The 22202-nt window shown below is 46.5% G+C and overlaps 1 long non-coding RNA gene across 1 annotated transcript; it reads left to right on the top strand.

The window, feature by feature from the left end:
- Positions 1-1121: 1121 nt before the first annotated feature.
- Positions 1122-16051, top strand: LOC115346666. The gene is made up of 4 exons (XR_003925193.1): positions 1122-1244; positions 11820-11971; positions 14794-14934; positions 15933-16051. It is a non-coding gene; the product is annotated as an uncharacterized LOC115346666 (long non-coding RNA).
- The last annotated feature ends 6151 nt before the right edge of the window (positions 16052-22202 follow it).

The raw sequence follows: 22202 nt of genomic DNA, 5'->3' as shown, positions 1-22202 counted from the left end.
TTGTCAAAGAAGTGAGCCTGCCACTTCTCTGCAGCCATCTGGGTGGGGAGATAGAGTCTTGCAGGGATGTGATTTCATCTGGGCATTTGACTGCTGCTCTTAGCAGCTTGCTTGAGCTGTCCTGCAGAGCTTGCAGCCAGATGTTTTGGTATTTCTTTGACTTCTGTAACTCCTTTTATATCAAGATCAAGGTCCAGGCAATTCACCTATGTTTGCATACTGCCCGGATATTCGTAATGCTTGTTCCAGACCCGTGCAGGCTTTTATCAAACTCATTAACCTGCAACCAAGCTGATTTTACAGAAATATTCTGTACAGAAATATCTTGTCCTTGATTTGCTTCTGTTAAGGCTTTGGTAGTTACTCCTGAGTCACGTTGCTGTGAGTCAGATCGCAGCTCTGCTGTGTGTCAGGAACCAGAACCCGACGGCCGTCCTTGGGGATTCCTCCCAGAGACTGGGTTTCGTACATTTAGGGGCTATCTCATTTGAACCAATTTTCATCAAGGCAGGATTTATTCATGGCTGACTGCAGCGAGCCCAGAGCGGCAGAGATGAGAGGAGTGGGGAGTGAATACAAAACCCCAAATGTGGCATGGTTGTATGGTGGGTTCAACCTGACTTCTACCAGCTGCATATTCTGTTGTGTTGCAGCAAGCCCTCAACATCTTCTTTATCCAACTAACTCTCAGATTTTCCAGCACTGTCCTTTGCTTCTGTAACTTCTAGACTTCACACTGTATTCAAGTGCAAAGTCTTAGAATGACCTGTACTGTGGTCTGGCTACATTCAACATTTTTACCAAAAGCCTAGCAGAAAAAAGCAGAAAAGTCTCTGATGCACTGTGCAGATAACAAAACGGTTGGAGGGTAGGGCTGGTGATTTGCTAAGCTGGAACTAAATAGGTGCTTTAATAAGGGTGAATATAGCGTTAGCGGTTGAGGAACAAATGATGGATGGTGCTGCTCTGAGACACAGTGACCAGAGAAGACTTGGAGGTCACTGGAGTATCAGATAACCTTTATCTACTTTAACTATTGAATTTCTAAGAGCATTAAGGGCTTACTTAGCCATAGTACCTAAGTGTCTCAGCAAAAAATCCTGCTCTGTTAACAGGTCTTCCAGTCTGGAGGACAGCAATAACTGGAGCAGGATCCAGTGGCTGGAAGCTGACAGACGACAGCTGGGATTTGGAAGAAGGTCCTGACCATTGGAGTGACTTCCAAGGCAGATTAACCCACTCAGGTAATTTTTAAATTACAGATGAACTTTTCGCACAGTCCATTCACGTTCAGCAGGAATTCAGAGAGGTGTTGTGGCTGCACTGCACAGGCTGATGGCCAAAATCCAAATGGCCGTTTCTAATCTACTCTGTGCGGGCTCGGTGACATTTATTAGCTTCTGGCTTGCAGCACAGCTCTGAGCTGACTCCAAATCCTGGCTGGCAATTGGCTCTTCATGGGTTGTGCAGACTGCTTTTCCAAGCACTGGTAGGACAGGTACAGCAGAGCTTTGAGTCCTCTTTGAGATCCCCCTGTAGTCTCCATTGCAGTTTGAACAGTGGGTTTGTGTAGCTTTGGTGTAGAAAATGTTGCAAATAGTGTAGGAATTTATTCTGGGGGATTTTATTTTTGCAAAGGAATGAAATTTGCCCCAATTAATGATGTATTGAGTATAAATGCACATGATGTCAAAACAATGCATTTAAATAGCTACAAACAAAACAATACAAAATGCCAGTCAAAAAGAAAATGTTCTTTGAAAAGCTGGCATAAAAATTAACAGAAAAAGACAAATGCAACAGAACTTTCTCCTTGGTAACTCTCAAACTTCAGAATTCAAAAGCTCGGTTATAGGAAGGTAACACCAGCTCCTGCAAGTCCTATGTTACTGGGAACTAGTCAGTCACCTGAGCATGTAATAAGTGAAATAAATTGTTGGTTAAAATGGTTTAATCCATGAAACATTGACATTTTACAGATCCAGCTTTGCAATCCTCAGCTACTGAAAATTAGATTTTTGTTATTATGGGGAAATGCCTTGAACAACTGGGCAAAATCTGAGGCTGGAGAAGCTGGTTCTGTTTGGGGGAGAAAATGAGTTTTAGACACCATAAATGACAATCTGTGAAGCAACTGGTGAAAGACCTTACAAGGGGAGAAGTAACTTTTGATTTATTCCAGAGTAATACACAGAACCTGGATCAATATATCACTATCAAAGATACGCTTTTTTTTATATACCGACTGTAAAGTACTTAAATTCAACATCCTTGTGAGGGGAAAGAGCCAAAAAAGTTGACTGCAGCAGCAGGAATTTGAGAAAGTCTTTAAATAACATAAAAAGAGGAGGCCAGTTAGAAGGAAATTAAAGGGAACAGCTAAATGAATAAAATCCTTGGCTCTGCCACGGAGAATATTTAAAGCCGCTGTGTGAAGGTCTTGAGTCAATAGTCCTTGTTCTCTGCTGTCATGGATGTACTGCATGGTCTTGGGGAGTGAATGGTGGGTTGGGGGGGGGACGTCTGGAGCAGCTGGTGGGGCTGCGGGAGCAGAGGGACAACCAGAGCTGGCAGAGTGTGCTCCATGGCAAGGGACCAGGAGATACCGAGAGGACTGGGGAGCTGACGCACAGCCAGGCTTTGACAGTGAAGAAAGAGCCTTTGCAGAGCTGCAGGAGGGACTCAAGTTTCTTAGAAACCAGGAAGCCACCCAAAGTTGCTGAATTGAGGTTGAAGGACAAATTCACTCTGCAGGGACACCAGTCTGAGTTTCCTGTTTCAAGAGACATTTTGTTCTCATTTACATTCTGACACTATATATATTTAGAGGTTAAAAGTCCTTTTATGAGACCAATTTTCAGGAATACATCCAGGCAGCTCTGTCCCGAGGTGTGCACATCAGGAGCAGGGAGGACACATGAAGAAAACAAAGCTATTGTGCAGAAGCAAATGAGTTCCTTGTGTTACTGCTGGCTGCAGCGGCATCCCAGGAAGGTTCCTTTATTTCCTGTGCAGAGGGAGACGGGGCTGAGGGACTCTCTCAAACTGAAGTGTTGGCAAAGAGGTTTTGGAGCAAATCAGTGCATTGCCCTGGCCAACTGCAGTCACCCAATGGTGCTGGAGGAGTGCAGTAGTGAAGCTGTTCAGCTACTAACAGGCTTGTGGTTTAATGCCTAAACCAGTTTTTGAGGGATGCAGGAGTGTGATGTCAGGGAGTGAAAGGAGTCCTGGACTGATTTAGGAACCAGAGTTTGTGTTCAAACAGCCTCAAATTGTTAGAAACAACAATGTAGAATAATTTTATTAGATGCTTGAATGAATACAGTATACTGGGGAATAGTTTTATTTGGCTCTTAGAGAAGGAAGTCAAAGCACAGAAGCGTATCCAAGCTATCTGAAGGTGTGAGCAAGCAGGGTCATTTACAGTTAGTACACTTGTACATGGGGGCTCGCATGTTTTGAGTGAGTTCCTGCATCAGTGACCTACAAGAAAACTAGCTTTTCAAGGGGTGAAGAGGCAGGCCCATAGACTAATAACTGTTTACAGGAGTATCGAGCCCATTTTCACAGTGGCGGTGGGTGCCAGTGGCAGCGTACAGAGGCCTGTGCTGGTATTCATGCCAATCAGTGCATTCATAGAAGATGCAGAGAAGACTGTGAATAGTGAGCTGGCAAATTTGTAGGGAAAAAAAAATGATTCAGGAGAGCCAAATCTAGGGCTGAATGCAAGAAGCTGAAGAGGGTCCCATGATGCTCATGCATAAAATGGCAGATTACATTCAATTCAAATACATGTGAAGCCGAATTCAGAGGAAAGAGAGTGGTGTGTACAGGGTGTTGATAGTATCTGTTGCAGCTGGCATTAGAGCTGACTGGAGGAGGTACAGAAATTCTGACAAGGAGGCCAGAGCCAGCTTCTCTATAAAGGACGGCTTACGGCGTAGCGCCCAGCTTGGGATGGGGTGAATTGAAGGGAGTGTAGCAGACATCTGTGGTAGAAAGAGAGGAAGTGTTTTGCCATTTCCCACTGTGTGAGAAGTGGGTGCATGAATGGATGTGATCCATTCACATCTCTTTATGAATCCACCTTCACATGATGCTGAGGGTGGAAAGCAGAATGTGTTCAAAATGGGGTTAGACAAGTTCACAGCAAAAATCATGGTCCAGAAAGTTCAGTCCGGGATGGAAACTTCTACATTTCCAGTGATGAGTGAGTCAGAACAGCCTGGTGTGTCCTCTCCATGGGTGAAGGACTGGCACGAATTCAGTTACATGAAATCATTGACATGAATTCAGGCACAGATGCGGCATAGTAGCTGGCGGGACTGGAGGGGACATAGAAAGGTTGCTTAGTATATCTGTGTGGAAGGCCTCTCTGCTCACTGCTACCAGCACAGGTAGGTCCCTGAAGCTGAATCTCATTGGGATTGGTGATAATGCTGGTTGCTCTGCTTGGTTTTCCATGTTTCACAGCTTCTCGTGGCTCTGGCCCCCAAAGGGGATGGTGGCATTTCCTACATGAGTAGGAAATCACTCCTTGAGTGTGAGGGCAGGAACCCTCTCTGCAGTGCCTGGGCTCATGCCTGTAGGCTAGTGACAAAGGAGCAGGTAATAGGAATATGACATGTTTTTTCCTGAATGACTGAGTCTGTGACAAAAGACAAACGTCAAGCCACTGAACAGGCAAATCTGTATCTTGGTTTTGCTTTCCTGTGAAATTAGATGGTTTTTTTACATGCCAGCTCTGCTTGTTGTAACATCTTCTGCATGGTTAAAGCAGCTACATCCCCAGCAGCATGGTTACACAGGGCCCTCAGCAACCTTGCCAGAAAATAAGACAACAGAAAGCTATCATCCGGGGACAAATGTTCTCAGACTTCTCCACTTTTATGGGTCTAAATGACCAACTGCCACAGTCCTGGTGATGCTGGTGGCCAGGGTGCTGTCTTGCCAGAGGACAGTACTGTCTCAGCTGCACTGCAGAGAAATGGCACGTGTGCTGAAGCATGCTGTAGTGCTGGGTGCGGAGCTCTGCCCTGTATCTGAGCTGTTGACCTAAGGTTGCCTCCTGCCAAAGTCATATGCTGGAGCTCTGGAAACAGTAGATTGTAGCAGATTACAGATTGCTAGCATGATTAATGCCTGCCAGTTCTGTTCTGTGGAAAATAAGTTCTGCCCTGCAAACCTGAGTGGTATCTCTTGGCCAGATTACAAACTTGGCTGTTGAAAATATATAAATGTATTAATGCTGTATGTTAAAGCTTCTGTAGGGCATTTGAGTTCCTTTGCTGTACAGTCTGATTACAGTTAGACTCAGTCACACAGCCTAGGAGAAAGTTATGCAGTGGATTAAAATTCAGGTATATTCTAGATATCCAAGAGCTTTTGGAAATGGGGGAGTGGATTGGCAGGTCCTAAACGAAGACATGAACACAACAGGCATATTGGAAACCTGGGCAAGGCAGACATTCCCTGGGGCACTGTAAGCTGAGTGATGCTGTTTGACAGACGGTTGTAAACTGAAGGAAGTGGGCAGGCTAACCATCCTGGTAAAAACCAGAGAAACCTTGTGGAAAGAAAGGCCAGACCTAGATAAGACGATGGTAGTACTGCATCACTGTATTGGGTATGCATCACTGAGCTCCTTGCCTAAGTGGCACACTGAAAGAATCAGAAACAGCTAAAGAAGAAGAGAGTAGATTTTCCTCAAATATATCAGAAACAAGAAGTGTGCCAAAGAGTTGACAGAGCCAGCACATGATCAGAGTATAAAAGGAGCAATTAGAAAAGATGAGCCCATTGCAGAGAAGCTGAAGCAATTATTTGCATTATTGTTGATTGGAAAAGAAAACATGGAGATTCCCATGCTGTAATTAACCTTCGTGGGGACTCATCAGAGGATATGTTCAAAACTGAAAAGCCTGGAGCAGAGATTATGGATCCAGTTGATTAAATGGACAGTGATAAGCCATCCGGGCCGGTTGTCTTGCTTCAGACTCTTCAGAAAGCCAAGAATGAGACTGCTGAATTAGAAATGGTGGTGTGCAAGTGCTTTCGCAAACTGTCTTTGCATCTAAAGGCTGAAGTCCGGAAAATTTGGAAAAGAGCTCCAGAAAAGATCTCGTTGATTTTCGTTTACCCCATAATATCACAGAATGGTATTTGTAGGCACATGGATTTACATGATTCATGGGAGAAGAGGCAGTGGAGTTCTCTCATGTGGCAGATGAGCAATTTATTCAATAGTCTGTATTGGGATTCCCAAAATGCTTTTGACAGTGTCCTTCACCAAAGGCTATAAGGAAAATAAGCAGCCATAGGATAACAAGAAAAGTGCTGGAAAGTATAAATAATTTGTTGAAAGGTCAGAAATAAGGTGGGAGTAAATAGTCAGTCCTTCTGAGTGCTGGAGACCTGCAGAGACTGTGGGTTCAAGGAGAGACTTGACAAGTTAATGCAGGAGACGTGAGCTGAGGGTTGCAAATACATAGAAAACACGTCTGGCTTGAGGTACTGGGAAGGTATTGGGAAAGGTGTCACACATGCCTGCCTCATTCTCACCGTTCTTGTGCATTTGCCTGTGACCACAGCTGGAAGGAGACTGATGAGTCAAAGAGACTTCTGGTCTGATGCAGTACAGCTACTCCTGCCTCGTTTTGATGCCCTATTTATCAATGACCACAACTATTGATATGGGGGTGATTGCTGCAGCACTATTTTCTCATGTATCATATAGAGAAAAGACACTGGATCAGTAAAAAAAGAAAATGGTAGCAACTACTTAGTTATACCAGTTCATCTGGGCTGGCTGGTGAATTGGACTTGCTGAGGACGATGTGTTCATTTTAGTATGGGTAATTGCAAAATGACATACAGAAAAATGGTGCTCACATTTAAACAGTGGGGACTATTGTTGGGAAGAAGAAGACATAGAAGAAAGCTAAGGATCCTGAAGTATAAATGACAAGTATGAGCTTGAGATGTGAGCTGGTGGCCGAGGATAGAAGGTTATTTATGCAAGGAAACCCTGAATAAGAGCAGAAAGAGGAACTGTCTTTTTGTTTATCCCTATCATATGGATGCTGCATCCAGCTACAGTACTTACATGTTTAAAAAGTCTGTTTGGAAATGGCAGAGAAAACAGCCACTAGTATCTGCTTTTGAGAGAAAGTTCCAAGAGCTCCAAGTGCTTTACAAAAAAGACCAAAAAATGATCTGATTTTCATCTGCAGTTCACAGCAAGGGTAGAAGGTTTCTCACAGTGGAAGACTGAATAATCCCAGCTAGAGACTGAGTGAGGTCAAGTGGCTGAAGTGAAGCATAGGTTCAAGCAAGAAAGAGGGTGCAAAATATCAGCTGTGCAGAGAATTGACCATTGGGGTGCTGTGAAGGCTTCTCTGCCATTTAGGGTCTTCTTTCCTAAAAGATGTGTGGCTTTCCAGCTGGGAGGGGTGGGCTGTGCTTGAGGAATCCCTGGTTGAAGTCCATGAAGGCCTGGACTTGGGGCTAAATGATGAGCTTGGTCCTTTGGAGCTCTAGTATCCAGGAACACATCAGTAACTCTTGCTGGTGGTCCCAGTTTTACTCTGCTGTCATGAATGCAGGCTTTACTTAGCAGATACCCAGCTGTCCTGAAATTGGTGTGATTAGGATGGCTTTCTCTCCCTTAGCCTTGGGTTGATCTCATCCTTGGCCATCAGGAATTGCTCTCCAAGAGTGATAAGTGCCAAGCTGTTTGCAGAGAAGACATTTCTTGGAATGCAAACCCTCTCTCCTCTCTCCTCTCTCCTCTCTATTCTCTCTTCTCTCTCATCCCTCCTCTCTCCTCCTTTCAGCTCACATTTTGCCAAAATTCTGCTCTGGCCACAGATAATGTGTGTGAAATTCAAACGCAAAGACATTTTTTGAGAAATATAGGCTGTGAAATCAGGCTTATAAATAACCGCAAACTACACTCTTAACTGTGGAGTCCTTAGCCTGGCTTAGAAGGCTGCTAATCCCCATCTGCCATAGAGGTAAATGGCCTGAGGAGGCTTGGACTGTTCCTGCTACAGCTGGGTTTTGTGCTTCCATGTGTGGTAGCAGTGAAATAATTTACTTCTCCTGTAATTAATTAGTCTTGTGTCTATCCAACATGTCTTATCTGCTCCTTCATATGAAAAATACCTCTTGTCATTGAGCACCCCAGGTCTTTCTGGAAACATCTGGGCTCACCTGGAACCAGACCTAGGTCCAGGGTGGTAGACTTTAGCCTGGGCAACGAGGTGCTTTTCGCTTACCGTCTGTGCTTGCTAGACCCTTAGCTCAGGAAGCCGGAGACCTGCAGGGCAGGGGGCTGCATTAGAAACATGCTCTGTTTTCAAGTGGTTTCACTGTTCACTCCAGTGTACAACTTCTTTGTGAGGTCTCTGCTCCAGGAGGCAGCCACAGCAGGTTGCACCAACCATTCCTCTGTTTAACTCCCTCCAAACTCTGCTCCATGATGCTGAATATGGAACTGGCACGTACAGCTCAGGAAAGAGCCCTTGGAGCCATCAGTGGTTCTCTGAAATCATGAGCTCTGTGTGCAGCAGCAGCAGCCAAAAAGGCAACAGCGTGTTGGGCATCCTCACAGAGACACCAGGCATCATTTTGCAGCTGTCTTGCACCTTGTGTAGCTCTGGTCTCTGCATCTCAAGTTAGAGAGAGGTGCAGAGAAGCAGCTAAAATGATCAAGGGGATGAAACAGCTGCCTTATGAGACCGAAAAGACCCAGACTCCCGTTTGCAGAGAAGGTGGTAAGAAGGGGAATGTGGCTGAGGTTTATAACATTATGGAGGTGGTGAGTAAGATGAAAGCAGAGCTGTCATTCACCAGATCTCACAGTACTAGAACTGTGTGCACTTGGTGAATCTAGGAGAGCAGTTTAAAGCAGGTAAAAGAAAGTTCATCTTTACACAGCAGGAAGTGGAAGTGAGGAGCTTGCTGCTGAAGGAGGCAGAGGAAAGACAGTAACAGCAGGGTCAAAAAAGGATCAGAAAACTTCAGAGGCAACAGGTCCATCAGCAGAGACTGAAGGCAGTAGGCAGGGACATCTCCTCTAACATCCCTGATACAACAGCTGTGCATGCTGGGGAAGAGCAAGGAGGATGCCTGCAGAGTGCCCAAGATTGTGTGCATCATAAAGAGCAGCTCCTTTTGCTTCTGACGAAGACAGAGCCCTAGGCTAGGTGAATATCTCTGATGCACGCAGGGGAGCTCCCAAGGGTGGAGCTGTAAGAGCCACAAGGGCTGGCACAGCTGCTCGGTTTAGTTTGCTTGCAGGGTTGTGCTAACCTCAGCTGGAGGATCAGGCAGAGCACGTGCTTCTTGGAGGGTGTCGTGAGCAGCATTGCAACTGGCAGCCTGAGATAGGGGATCTCTGGGGCTGCTGTGGCACTGCCCTGGAAAGCCACTTCTCCTTTCATACCAAAGAACTTGCAAGTGTTTCTGTCATGGGACCGCTCAGCCACTCTCACAGAGGAAAAGCAAGATTTGTTTGAAATAGTGTGCTTTTAACAAAATACCCTGAGCCCAAGATGAGGGTAAACATTGTTTTCTTGTAGGAGCAGACACAGTTGGAAAGCTAGAACCAAAATATTTATCAGTGTCTAAAACTTTGGATTCTTGCTTTTTGAAAGTTGATTTTAAAGCTACCTTTTTAGATGTTAAACTTCTATGGAAAAATAAAATCATTTGGGAGAGCTATGGCAGTATTCTGTACTGTGTTTCAGTATGAGCTGCTCGGTGCTGGACTGAAAGCCGGGTAACAGGTAACCGTTCAGCCCTGAGCAGCATCCTTGCCCTGGTCTTCTGGGACCTCACAGCACTGATAGGGATTTGGCCCTTGTCCAGAGCTGAAACCAGCCATGTAGGCAGCAAGTGTGCATGCGTGTGCATTTGAGTGGGATGTTCTCTGACTCCCACATTTGGCTTCTCTCTTTGGATAAATTCATACCGGAAAATTTTGCTTGAATAGGTTTGCCAAGCATGTCCCAGGATGGTAGACCATTACCTGCATCCTTACCCCGTGTGTGCAACAACAGCCAGCAAGAAAAAACCTTTTCACTGCGGCTCACAGTGTTTGAGATGGCTCCTTCACTGTGCTAGCAGCAGCTCTCTGCTGCTAGTGTAACAGCCTTGTCTGGGATTTTGGGGAAGAGCCCATCACTCCTCTGTGGGCATCGCTACGGAGAGAGGCTGAAAGTGAAGAGAGAGGACACAAAGAGGAGGAAGTACATCAGGAACGGCATTTACTTTGTAGATTTTGCTGCTTTTTGATGTGTCCCTGCAAGCAGGAGTCTCTGCCCCTCCCTGCTCCTCCTTCCTACCCTGCAGACCTGCTGTGCTCACATGTTGGCACAAATGGGTTTGTGGTCATAAGGTGGCGTGATCTGAGAAGTTACTCCTATTGCAGAATCACTACTTTTTGCCACTTATTTTTCATCTGTGCCAGTTCCCCGTAGGGGAATGTCTTTGTGGCCTGTCCACCACTGTTCACACGGCAGTGCAGGACCAGCTCTTTCATTCACAAGCACTGGCTTTTCTGGCCTCAGATATTTGCCCAGCTCGAGCACCAGTGCCTACAGCATTTGCTCACTCTCCATCTTTGTCCGTATCACCATTGCTCACTGTGTTCTTCCTGGGAAGACACTCTCTAAAGCACATGGTATGCATCAGCCTTTACAGCTTGGTACCACCTGGCAGACTGTGAGGGGTGCAGTGTCTGGAGAAAGGACTGGACTCGCTGTTGGCTCATTCTCTAACACTGCTGAGTGCAAGAGCTTTTATTCCATATTGTGGTCCCTGCAGTCTATGTGGCCTATGGCAGCAGGTTTGGTCATTGTTAATATTGCTGTTGTCACTACCTGAGCTATGTATAACTTGCATTTTAAGTCGTATCTCATATCTGCTACATTCTGTGTTGAACTGCAGGTCAGGCATTGTATAAAAACGAGGGAGAGAGTGTATGTGTGTGTGCATGTGTGTACCCATGTGCTCTACAGAAACCCGAGGTGGAAATGCAATGCAGAAACCCATCATGGTAACATGCCCTCTGTGTGGGAGGGAGCAAGAGGGAGTGTATTTGATTGCCTCAGTAGAAAGGCTACACGGGCAGCCTTTGTTTCAGAAGTTATGTAAGGAGATTTTGAGTGCTGCTTAAGAGCTTGGCTGACTGGTTTGTCCTAACAGAAGTGCCTGCGCCTTCTCCTGTTGTGTGAGCTCTCAGGAGACGCCTGCAAGTTTGGGATGCAGTGCCAAGCTGGAGTATGTAGGCCTGCTATTGACTCTGACGATGGTGAAAAGATGGGGTTTCCATTTGCACATTAATCCTTGCTGTGCAAGCGTGCTAGCCCAGCACTGGGAGCTCCTGGGGATGGACCCTGCTGCTTGCGGTCAGACGTTCCTGGGATAATTCAGGTGGGCAGGGACCTGGGGAGGTCATCTGGCCCATGGCTATAGCTATGCGTGTCAGTGTATGTTCATCAACGATTGTGCTTTTGCTCAATACCCATCTCTGGAGTTCCTGAGGCTTCGGACAAATGCCCCTCCTCCCTGAAGGATGCCTGGTAACTGTTCTTCTTTCCTAAACTGTCATCCCTGCACTGTCCGAAATCTAGCCATTGCTGCTGAACATCAAGGACAAAGGCAGTGTTATGAATCCGCTCTAGCACAGAGATAAGACTCAGTATAATTAGAAACTTTTTATGTGGAGAAATGAATCAAAGCTTCCCCTACTCCTGGGACATTTTAACTCTTCACAGCTTCTCTTATTAGTTGTAGAACCATTTTTTTCTCAGTTTCAGGCTAGGAAAACCTGCAATAAGGAAGAAGTCCACACTGAGCTGACCCTGCTGAGCTGCTTGACCCCATGGACAAATGAGTGATGATGGAGCATGGCACGCATCTACGGACATCTCTGGGCTGTCACATGGAGCACTGGAAAGCAACTGTAAGACTGCAAAGCAAATATGTCATTTGGCCTTGTGGGTGGGCAGGGCTTTCAGTCCTGGTAAGCAGCTACAGCACTTCCGCAGCCAGGGACCAAACTGGGAGCACTGGATTTTATTAGTTTCCCAATAATATTCCTGTTGTCTTTATTGCAGAAGGCCAGGGGGTTTGCATTGACGAGATAGCATGGAGTCTCAGGTCTTGTTTGGGCTTCAGCTGGTTTTATCTGCATTTAACAGCTGCCTGTTGGTCAGTAACTATTGCCCGACTTGTCCTAGCTTGAGCTCTGGGAACATGTGCTAAAGGACTGGTGAACCCAGGCATTGCTGTGTAGCAAACAACAGCCCTTTATGTTAAATGAAGCTGGAGGAGGCTACTGGGAAACTTCCAAACTTCAGCTGGGAACCAGCGAGAAGACAGTGTTAGCAAAACACATGAAAATGAATCCAAGCATGCACAAGGCTGAGGAGGAAGAAATCACTACCGTGAATTGCAGACTTTTCTTGGCAATGACTTCAGGGTGCTGATGACTTGTCGTAACCCTGTTCTGCTTGAGGAAGACCTGACCTTTCTCCAGGGTGGAGTTACCAGCAGCAAATTGTGCCTGACCAATTTGATTGCCTTGTGTGAGAGGAGTCAACAGATGAGAGCGATGGATACTGCATACCTTGTCTTCAGCAAGGTGTTTAACATGGTCTGTCAATTCACAAGATACAGATGACTCCAGTGGAAAACTGGCTGGGCTACCAACTCACAGAGTTGCAATCAGCAGTATGAAGTCCAACTGGTGGCCAGCTACTAGTGGCTTCCTTTTGGGACCCTGCATCCCTCTACTGCAGCACTGGTGAGGCCACATCTAGTGTCCCATTTTGGGCTCCCCAGTTCAAGACATAAATCAACATACTGGAGCAAGTCCAGAGGAGTGTCGCAAAGATGGTTGGGGGTTTAAGCATACAGCAAATGAGGAGAGGCTATGAAAAGGTGAAGGGGGATCTAATTGCTGTCTTCTGCTACCTACTCATAGAGATGAAGCCAGACTCTTGAAAGACAACAGATAACGGTCACAATTTGGAACAGCAGAACTTCTGGTTGGTCATAAGGGAACAATCTTCCCCATTAGGGTGGTGAAACAGTGGGACAGGGGCCAAAGAGGTGGTGGGATCTCCATCTTAGGAGGTATTCCACACTTGCCTGCACAAGGCCTTGAGTGATGTAATTCAGCTGGAGGTCAGCTCTGCTCTGATCAGTGGTTGGATGAGAGACCTCCAGGGTCCACACCGACCAAAATCTTTTTGTGATTATTGCATTGGCGCACTTCAGTGGAGAGTATAGCAGGACATGACACATCCCTCTTGTTTTTGAAACCTGAGATATTTGATAAAAACCTTACCCTGTTATGAACACCTTCAGAGGGTTAAGCAAGAACTGAGATCTTAGGAAGTACCAGAAATAAGATAACTTCATCTTTGCCTGTGGCAAACAAACTGTACTATTCATGCTCTAATTCCCTGGACAACTTGGTTTTCTTCTGAGAACACCTGCTGCACTCAGAGCACCAAGTAGTGAGCAAAGGGGGTCTAGCTGGGCGGGACCACAGCTGCATTAGCAGTGTGAGTGCTGAACAAAGTTCGGTGCTGTTAAGTGTCCAAGGACTGCCTTTGAGAGAGGCACATCTGGGAGCCAGGTTGAAGCGGGAGAATATGTCTCCTCATGTCATAGGGCACTGTGAGAATTCATAACCTCCCTGATATTTCCAAGACTTACTTCTCCAGATGATGAGTGCAACAGATAAATGCAAGAGGAAGCAAAAGATTCCCTATTCAGAGCAGGGTTTGATGTGTAGTAAACAAGCCCTGAGGCTGTACACTGAATGATGAAGATACAAACTGCACTGAACAGTGCAGGAACGCAGCACAAAACAGTGTAATGTGTAGCTGTCCAGAAAGGACTGGTTAATCTGTCTGGAAATACAGATGTGGAGCACAGACAGTGCACCATGTCAGTGTGAAATTGGTGAGCACTGCAGGTGCTGAGCTCCATGAAGGAGCCAGTGCAGCTGAATGAGAGGTGTGCGGGGCAGTATGGACCAAGACTACTCAGAGCAAACTGGCTGCAAAGTCCTGGCCCGGGAGGCAGGCTCGGGACCTGAGAAGGAGTGGATCAGTGAGATAGACCCACTCAGGACACTGCAACTGCTGAGCACTTCGTTGGCAGGAGGGTACTCAGAAATGTTGCAAACTGAGAGAGGAGGCAGGAGTGGTTCCTTCAATCTGAACTGCAAGCATCAAGGAGTTTTGATGCATTATCAAAGGAATCTGTTGTGCCTGGGAATGCAGCAGTGGTGTTTTGGGTGTGATTCTGCCTTGAAAGAAGTCTCAGATGGATGGTCATCCCTTATATACTGTATTCAAACCTAGAAAAACAAGGGAACAAACACTAATAGCAACATCTGGGCCCAGTCTGGCTGCTGCGACAGAGATTATACCCATCCAGGGCTCTTCCTTCTCTGCCGGACCACGTGAGACTGTGGTGCCCCGGAGCTGACTGGAGAGCACTGACTCTCCTTGGAAAATGCAAATCACCCTTGTTGTTTCTATGTCTTGTCAGTTTGTATAAAGATGCTTCAAGTTTATGCCAGGCCACCGCGTGAGTTGCTTTCTGTATCTGCTCTGCGCTCCCCACCGCTGTTCCCCTTCTGCATTGGGGATGAACACAGGAGAGCGTTAGACCAAGAACAGACCCACTGAGTTTCCTTATTCATTTGATAAGGCCTCTTAGTACACCTGTACTGGTTGACATTAATTAGCTGTTAATCTTTCCTAGTTCTCCTGTATCAGCCCTCCCAGGGCTTCTGGATATGGCCTCAGACAACAGGACTGTCTGCCTGCACTGCACAGCTCCACTGATACTCTGAGCGATGCCAAAGGTTTGCACCAGCAGCAGACGCCAACCGTCCAGGCAGAGGTTATTGTTTATATCAGCTAAATTACCCAGTGACCCAGGCCTGCTTCCTGCTGCACTGCTCAGCACTCCTGCCTATTTACCATTTAGCTCTGAAATTGCAATAACGAGATTACTTGATATAAAGCAAATCTCCACCAGCTTTCCCGCTCTGGCTCTCCTCCTCCCATTCTGCGCAGAGGGCTCTCTCCCAGGAGGAGTCAGCAATGGATTTGCTGCCAGAGATTGCGCTCACTCTGGCTTTGCCTATATCCTTCAAAGAGAATCACTGCGAGGAAGGAAGAGCTGTTAGTTTAATCAGACTGTTTATCCCTTCAAAGTGAGCAGTTCACTTGGAGTAAGTAGGGGAGCTCAGTGGGCTCAGCTAACAGCAGCTTATCCCACCAATTTGTGCTTCCAGAGACGGCTTCTCCCTTCTCCTGAAGGAGCATGGGAAGTGGTGGGTGAGAGGTACACTTGTTCCAAACATGCAGAGCAGGGGTATAGCTGCTGCTGGTGCAAAAAAATGCAGTTATAGAGGAGCCTAGAGCTGTGAGAGCATTTGGGAGAAATGTGTTAATAGACTGTGCTAGGCAATGAGCATCTGTGGGATTGACAGCAGTCAGGTTTTATGGACTGGGACTTGCGGGCCCTCACGGCAAGGGGGCTGGGTGCTGTAAGGGTTAGCAGCAGTGAGACAAGTGGTAGTGGACAAGCTGCATCTGATGCCTCTGCTCTGAAAGCGAGTGGTTGTGGAGAAGGGCTGGTGGCTCCATCATGCACAAGGACAGATTACACTCAAATTTACTCTCCCAACAAGAGATTGTCTGTTCCTGCTTGGGAACATGGTGAGAGTGGCACTTCTGATGGAGTGAGGAGAGCTTTTAAAAAAACCCTCTTCTACATTTAATTCCCAGACTGAGAAGCAAATCCTCAAAGCAGGTGTGATGGCAAAATGGGGGGTTTTGCCCAATTTGTGGCAAGCGAAGGCCTAACTTGTTGCAAATGTGATGCCTTCACAGGCGGATGCGTTCTTCTTCTGTTCAAACATTGGAGGATGTGGCTTCGTTTTGCACATAAGACTGCCTGTGGAGGGGCCTGAGGCAGGAATAGAGCAGCTGTGGAGTGAACAGGACTGCATGTGAGAGTGAGTAATTCACAGCAGCAGCAGCAGCACCACCACCACCACCACCACCACCACTTCATCCTGCACCGACAGAGCCCTGGTCACCCCCTTCCAAATTCCTGTCTGTATGAATCTGAGCAAAAAAACTTTTGGTGGACGGTGATGTGGCTGCAGCTGGATTTGCCTAGGGTTTTGGGAACTTGAAAAGGGACTGGCGTGCCAATCCTGCCCTGCCCCGAGTACTGCTAAGAAGTACAGAGGTGGCAGATCTTGTTAGAGCAGAAGTGTGTAATAGAGCCTGTGCCTTCTTGTGTTGCTTTTTGAGCCATAGCCACAGAGAGTGGGGCACAGCTTTCTCTGGACACGTCCTAATGTATGGATAAAACAGGATTTTAACACTTACCTGCCCCCAGTTACTCAAGCGCCAGGAGGGAAGTTATTCTGTTGCATTAGAACAGATGGACAGAGTAGCTAGGGACACATCCAGACAAGAGCTGCCACATGGTAGAGGAGAAAAATGTGGAAATTTGGTAACTGAGGATAAGGTTGGGGAAGGCAGTAGGACCTGCCTCAAGGGAGGCACTTGGTCAGCCTGTCTTCCTTGCCCTGTGGTGACAGAGTCAAGGTGCTGCAGTTAAATTGCTGATGCTGGCACTTGCACAGGATCTTGTATATTAACCTCACTGTTGTTCTGTTGCAGACATTTGTGAAAAATTACCCTGCTGAAACTACACTAATCGCAGCATGCAGTATGTATGCTTGCAAGCACAGTATGCAAAGTCTGACCCTGCCAGGTAAGGATATGCTACAGTTCTCTCACACTTGCTTATGACTATTTAGTATCTGCACATAGCAGCACCAGTGAACCCTGTTTATATTATGCTGGGACTTTATTATATTAAGTGCTGCACAGAGAAACAAAAATGCTCCTTTTCCCAAAAGCAGCTCAGAGGCCAAGTGTGGGATTGGGGGTCTGGGGACCTGTAGTCTGTAACATCTTCTTCTCTGTGTCTCTTTGGATTTCATGCAATTTGCACTATACAGATCATTAACACGAAGTGTTGATTAAATCTCTGTGACTAACTAGAAATTGAGATTTTATTCCTCCCTTCCCTCCAGTAAGAGGTAATAGACCCCGTGCCCAAAGCTTATTAGGGATCCAGGTCGCACCTATATAACCCTTGGTGAGTTCCTGAAGAGTGTGTGTGTGTTGATGAACTTCTGATTTATAAACCTCCTATTTACAAATTAATTCTCAAGCACAGACACTTAGCCTGACCTGAGAAACCAGCACTGACAAATACCTTTCAAGCCCATTATATTCTCGCTGAATCTACTGCTCTCCCTGGCCTCTGCATCGGGAAAGAGCTCCATGTTAGAAAACATATCAATGGTAAATTTAAAAGGGATAACAGTTTCATTGCTTATTGTCCGAGATTGTTTGCAGTTACTACCATCCTTTTAACTTGAGGTCTGAGCTAGCAGCCAAGCTAGAGAGCAGGTATTTACCCCTGTTCCTGGTGCCGCCACCTTCCTTGCTAACTGTCTTATTGAATGGTTGTGGAGGAGTTATGACAGAAACAAGGCACGTCGCACGCGAGGGTCAGCTGGTGAGTGCTGGGTGCAGCTCTTGGGGTAGACTCTGGAAGGGGAGAGCTTTGCCGGCGGCCATTGGATTTGTCATTCATCTGCCATCGACCAACAGCTTTTGAAGACCATAGCAGGAACCTGGGCAGGGATGGTGTGGTAATCTAGCACCTGCTCTTGCTAGCAGTGATGCCCTTGTGTTTTCTTTGCTGTGCCTGGGCTTGCTGAGAAGCCAGGACAGGGTCTCATCTGGCTAAGCGATAGTCCCTTTGTTGATGTCTCCATGTGAATTACCCACTGCCTGCAGTCGCAGGATCCTGGAGTTTCATCTGGCCGTATTCCCTGGCACCTTGATTTTCAGGAGAATAAATTTCCACCGGTGCCTGTAACTGCATTAATTACTGAGCATGCCTGGAGGAGCTTGTGTGAGCTGACCACTTCTTCCCTGAGGCCATCTGGGAACCAGAAAAAAGGCTACCTGGAGTCCCTGTGCGCTGAAAAGCTGGATTTCCTAGGAGCATGCCTAATCACAGGAACAGGAAGCCGAGATAAATGTGTGCAATGTTCCAGAACTTTGAATATCTGCCCAGGAAATGGGATATCTGCAGGCCTCTTTCTGCCTACAGGAGATATGAACATCCATCTGGCACTGCATCATGCCATGTGAACATACCTGCAGGTAACTGGGCAGCTTGTTCAGTCCCTGCTCAAAACGTGCCTGGCCCAGACATGGATGCCATTGTGCTGATGGCCAATGTGCAGTGCTGAATGCTCCAGCATCAATCCAAGCCCTGTGTATTGATGTATGCAGCTGGAGCAACCCATGGCTGGCTCTGCTAGATGACACTGTAGGGCTGTTAGCAACTGTTTTTTCCTGTAAAACTCAGAGCCTGCAAGACAAGAGGTACCTGGTTGCACTTCTGGAAGCAGCAGCTGTATATCGCATTCTCACAGGCCCCTGCAACTCACTACTTGTGAAGCTGACACAAGAAGACACTTCTAAGCTACTCTGGTGCAGCTCCCAGTAACCTGGTGTGGGATGTCTGTATGGGGTGAGGTGGAGTTTGCTTGCCCAGGCAGAGATGTCCAGGGATGTGAGAGGTCCTGGAGTACATAAGAAGTCACCCCAGGGATGGAAGTTGTGACAGAGGACCTGCTGCAGTCCCATGCCCTTTTGGAATGACAGCAGGAGGCAAAGCTTGGTCTCCACGGCATCTCGAATGGCACCATACATCTGTGTGGGCAACTGAATCCATATTCTGGTTGCAGAGCAGACGCCGGCTTCACTTGAATCTCTCTCCAGACTTTGCCAACTAGAGCTGCAGGACTTGGTTTGGTTACCTTAAGACCAATCTCTAAGTACTACCTTAGATTCCCCAGGGTGCCCCACCTGCATGTGAGTCTCCCATAGACCCTGTGTTTTATCTCTCAGCACTGTGTGAATGTCTGGGATACCCCAAGGCATCCAAAGCAGCACTATGAGTCAACATGTATGCAGCTGAATCCCAGTTCCATTGACCATGGTAGGAAGCTGTACATCCTGCTCCCTTGTAGGTGTCCAAATCTGAGCTGAACCCCTCAATTGGCTCTCCCTGGCTGAATGTGATCTCTGTTTCTAAATGGAGTCTGAGGTGGCAGCTGAGATGGTGATGCTGGCACTGGGTATATCCACAATTATGTGAGATGAACATTCCAGATGGGATTTAGGATTGTGTCCATTTTACTTGTTTGTATCTGTCCGAGAGCTGCATTTTGCAGGATGCTTTGGAGACCTCCTGGTGGTGGCATGTTTTCAGTGCAGGTTGAGACCTGTGGGTTGTGATGCTTTCAGTCTGTTTTATAGGGGTGATGTTGATTTTACCATTTGAGTTTCATGGTCATAATGTCATATGGGACCAAATGAAATGCTCTTCACATTTAATTATCATTAAATTATTAATTTACCTTTATCACCCAGACTTATCATTCCATCAAGAGAACAGATTATGCTGATAAAGTCTATTTTCTGTGAACTCCCGAAGAACAGCCAGCTATTCCCTGTCCGACTGACAGGTCTGTAAGTACCCAAGTCTTCTCATTTACCTTTCTAAATATTGGCACAGGCTATACCTTTTTTCCCATCTGCTGGACCTCCTGGCTCTGTTCTCACTTCCCTCCATAGATCTGCCTTGGCCGATTCTCATACTAGCAGGCCCAGGCAGTCTGCACAGGTTTTTGCCTTCGGTCAGGACAGGAGCTCTCACTTATCTCCAAGATTTCTTCCTGTAAGGGAGTCACTTTTCTGCCCATCCTGAAAGGTGGGGAGCCACCCCTGGGTTTGTTCTTCCTTTTCTGTGAAGCGAGGTGTGACATCCTTGCTGAGAGCAATATTTGCAAGGAAATCTAGGTCACTAGGTCAGTCTAAAGAGAACTTGCAATAATTTTGTGGCATCTTTCATGGAGGAGAAAACAGGTCTTTGGTCTCACAACGATCTTGTGAAGGCTGAAAAGTTTTCCAACCCTCCAGACAGGCAGAACGTGGTATCCATCCGTGCTGATGATGTGATGCTCCCTGGTTGGTATTCACACATCAGTCCTTCTGGCAAGCCTACCTCAGTTTCTCTTGTACATCACACATGGCCACTCCTTATGTTTTGGTCTGGTGAGCTCCTTGGCTGTTTTCTCAGTTAGAATCTTCTTGGTAGGCAAGAAGCCTGCTGCTGGGAACTTGGGAATCCTGCTGACAGTCACAGGCTCTCTTGGATCAAATTTTTCTCCCTGTGAGCTTAGTAAACCCTTTGCTAGGATTAATGAGCAAACCCAGGTATGTGCCAAAGTCCCAACCCACGTGTATCTTTGGCTGCTGGCTCTTTTCACCTCACTTATCATGTGAGTGATCCTCTCACCTGCCTCTTTCCAAAGTAGCTCCATAGAGACCTGCTGCTGAATGGAGACCCTCACCATACCTGCCACTGCTGGACACAGAACCGAGGAACTGGAGCAGCACAAATGGCAAGTTTAACCAACTCAGTACCTTTCAGTATACAGTAAATAAAACAATTGGATTTAGACCCCTCTCAAAATCTCTGCTGTCTTCCCGACAGAAGGGTCACAGTATTTAAACGCTGTGCGCACAGGCATTAGGCAGCACTGGGAATTGGAAACCACAAATACTTTCTCCTTGGGCAAACATGATAAATGTGTATTTACATAAAAATGGAATCAGGAAAAGCTAACGAGTGTTAAATACCAACTCTGGGGGCTCTGATATGAAGGGAAGCACAGAGTATCATGAATGGATGGATTTGAAAGCTTGCAGAAAGACTCATCAGAGCAGTTCTAGCTGCCTGAACTCATATATAAGGCAAAAAGGAAACCAGAAAACATCACCAGCCTTCAGATATGGGCAGTTGTGGTGTTGGCAGGGATTTTACCCGACATGCTTCTGCAGTGTCCTAGAAGGTATTAGCAGCTATTTGACTAATGGGGTCCAGGTGATAGTGGGTATTTGGATTTATAAAAAGTGTGGGAAAAGCCCTTCTGTGACAGCTCTGAAGGAAATTTAGTGGTCACAGATTAAGGGGAGACTACTTGTAGGGACTAATAGCATGTTAAGGGATGGGGACCAAAGACTAGAATGAGTATTTGGTTTTCATGGGGAAGGGGAATTAAGTGTTGAGTGGTGTGAAGATCTGTGCTGGAGGTGGCAGTGCTCAACATAATTATCTCCTTTTCTTGTGGTTGCAAGTGGCAGTATTTTTCATTGGTGCAGTATTGTTTAGGATAGTCAAATCTAAAGCTGTCTGTGCAGCCCTGCACCAGCTCCCTTGTCCTTGGGCTGCATCCTAAGCCCTAAAAGAGATCCCGCTGTCTTATGGCTGTTTGTTCTTGGCCTCACTCAATGCCCTGGCATTCAGTGCCCCAAATTTAGCATCACAGGACAAAAAGTCACTGCGAGGAGATCTGTAAGGAGATAAGGACCTGTAGAAAACTGAGTCCTCACCACATGTATTGGATGTTGCGAGGGCTTCTCATGTTTGCTCTGGAGAAAATTTGCCGGGACCAATATTCAGCAATAGCTGCAGAATTGGCTCAGGGTGTCTTTAAATACACTGGTATGCACCGGATGCTCAATTAAAAAAAAAAAAAAATCTTTAAGGCTATTTAAATTTGTGCTGAGGGTAGGATTCAGCACCTGGAGCCACTGGGCTGTGAACAGACCCAAAGCTGGCCCTGTAGTCTTGGATAGGCCGCCTGAACTGTCACCATAACCATAAATGCTTACAATTCTCTCTCTCTAGGGCATAGAGTCACTTTTTTTCCTATTGCATTTCATATTTAATACACCTTAAAGGCTAACAAGTATGTCAGCGCCTTACTAACTGCAATGTACTCTAGGACCAAATGTGATGCATAGATACCATGAGTGATACTTGGACTGCTTCCCAGTCCCCCTGTCCTGCACCTTTTCCCTCTGTGTTTTAGGGAATTCATTCCCAGGATCTTAAAGATGAAGGATTCCTCTTCTTTGTGATATTGCAAGAGGCACAAGAAAGTCTTTGAAATGGGTTGCAGGTTTAATGCTTAGGAGGAATGCTTA

Source organism: Aquila chrysaetos, chromosome 9 (genome assembly GCF_900496995.4).
Source record: "Aquila chrysaetos chrysaetos chromosome 9, bAquChr1.4, whole genome shotgun sequence".
Lineage (NCBI taxonomy): Eukaryota > Metazoa > Chordata > Aves > Accipitriformes > Accipitridae > Aquila > Aquila chrysaetos.
The sequence above is the reverse complement of the archived record's forward strand: the minus strand, read 5'-3'. Positions and strand labels throughout refer to the sequence as shown.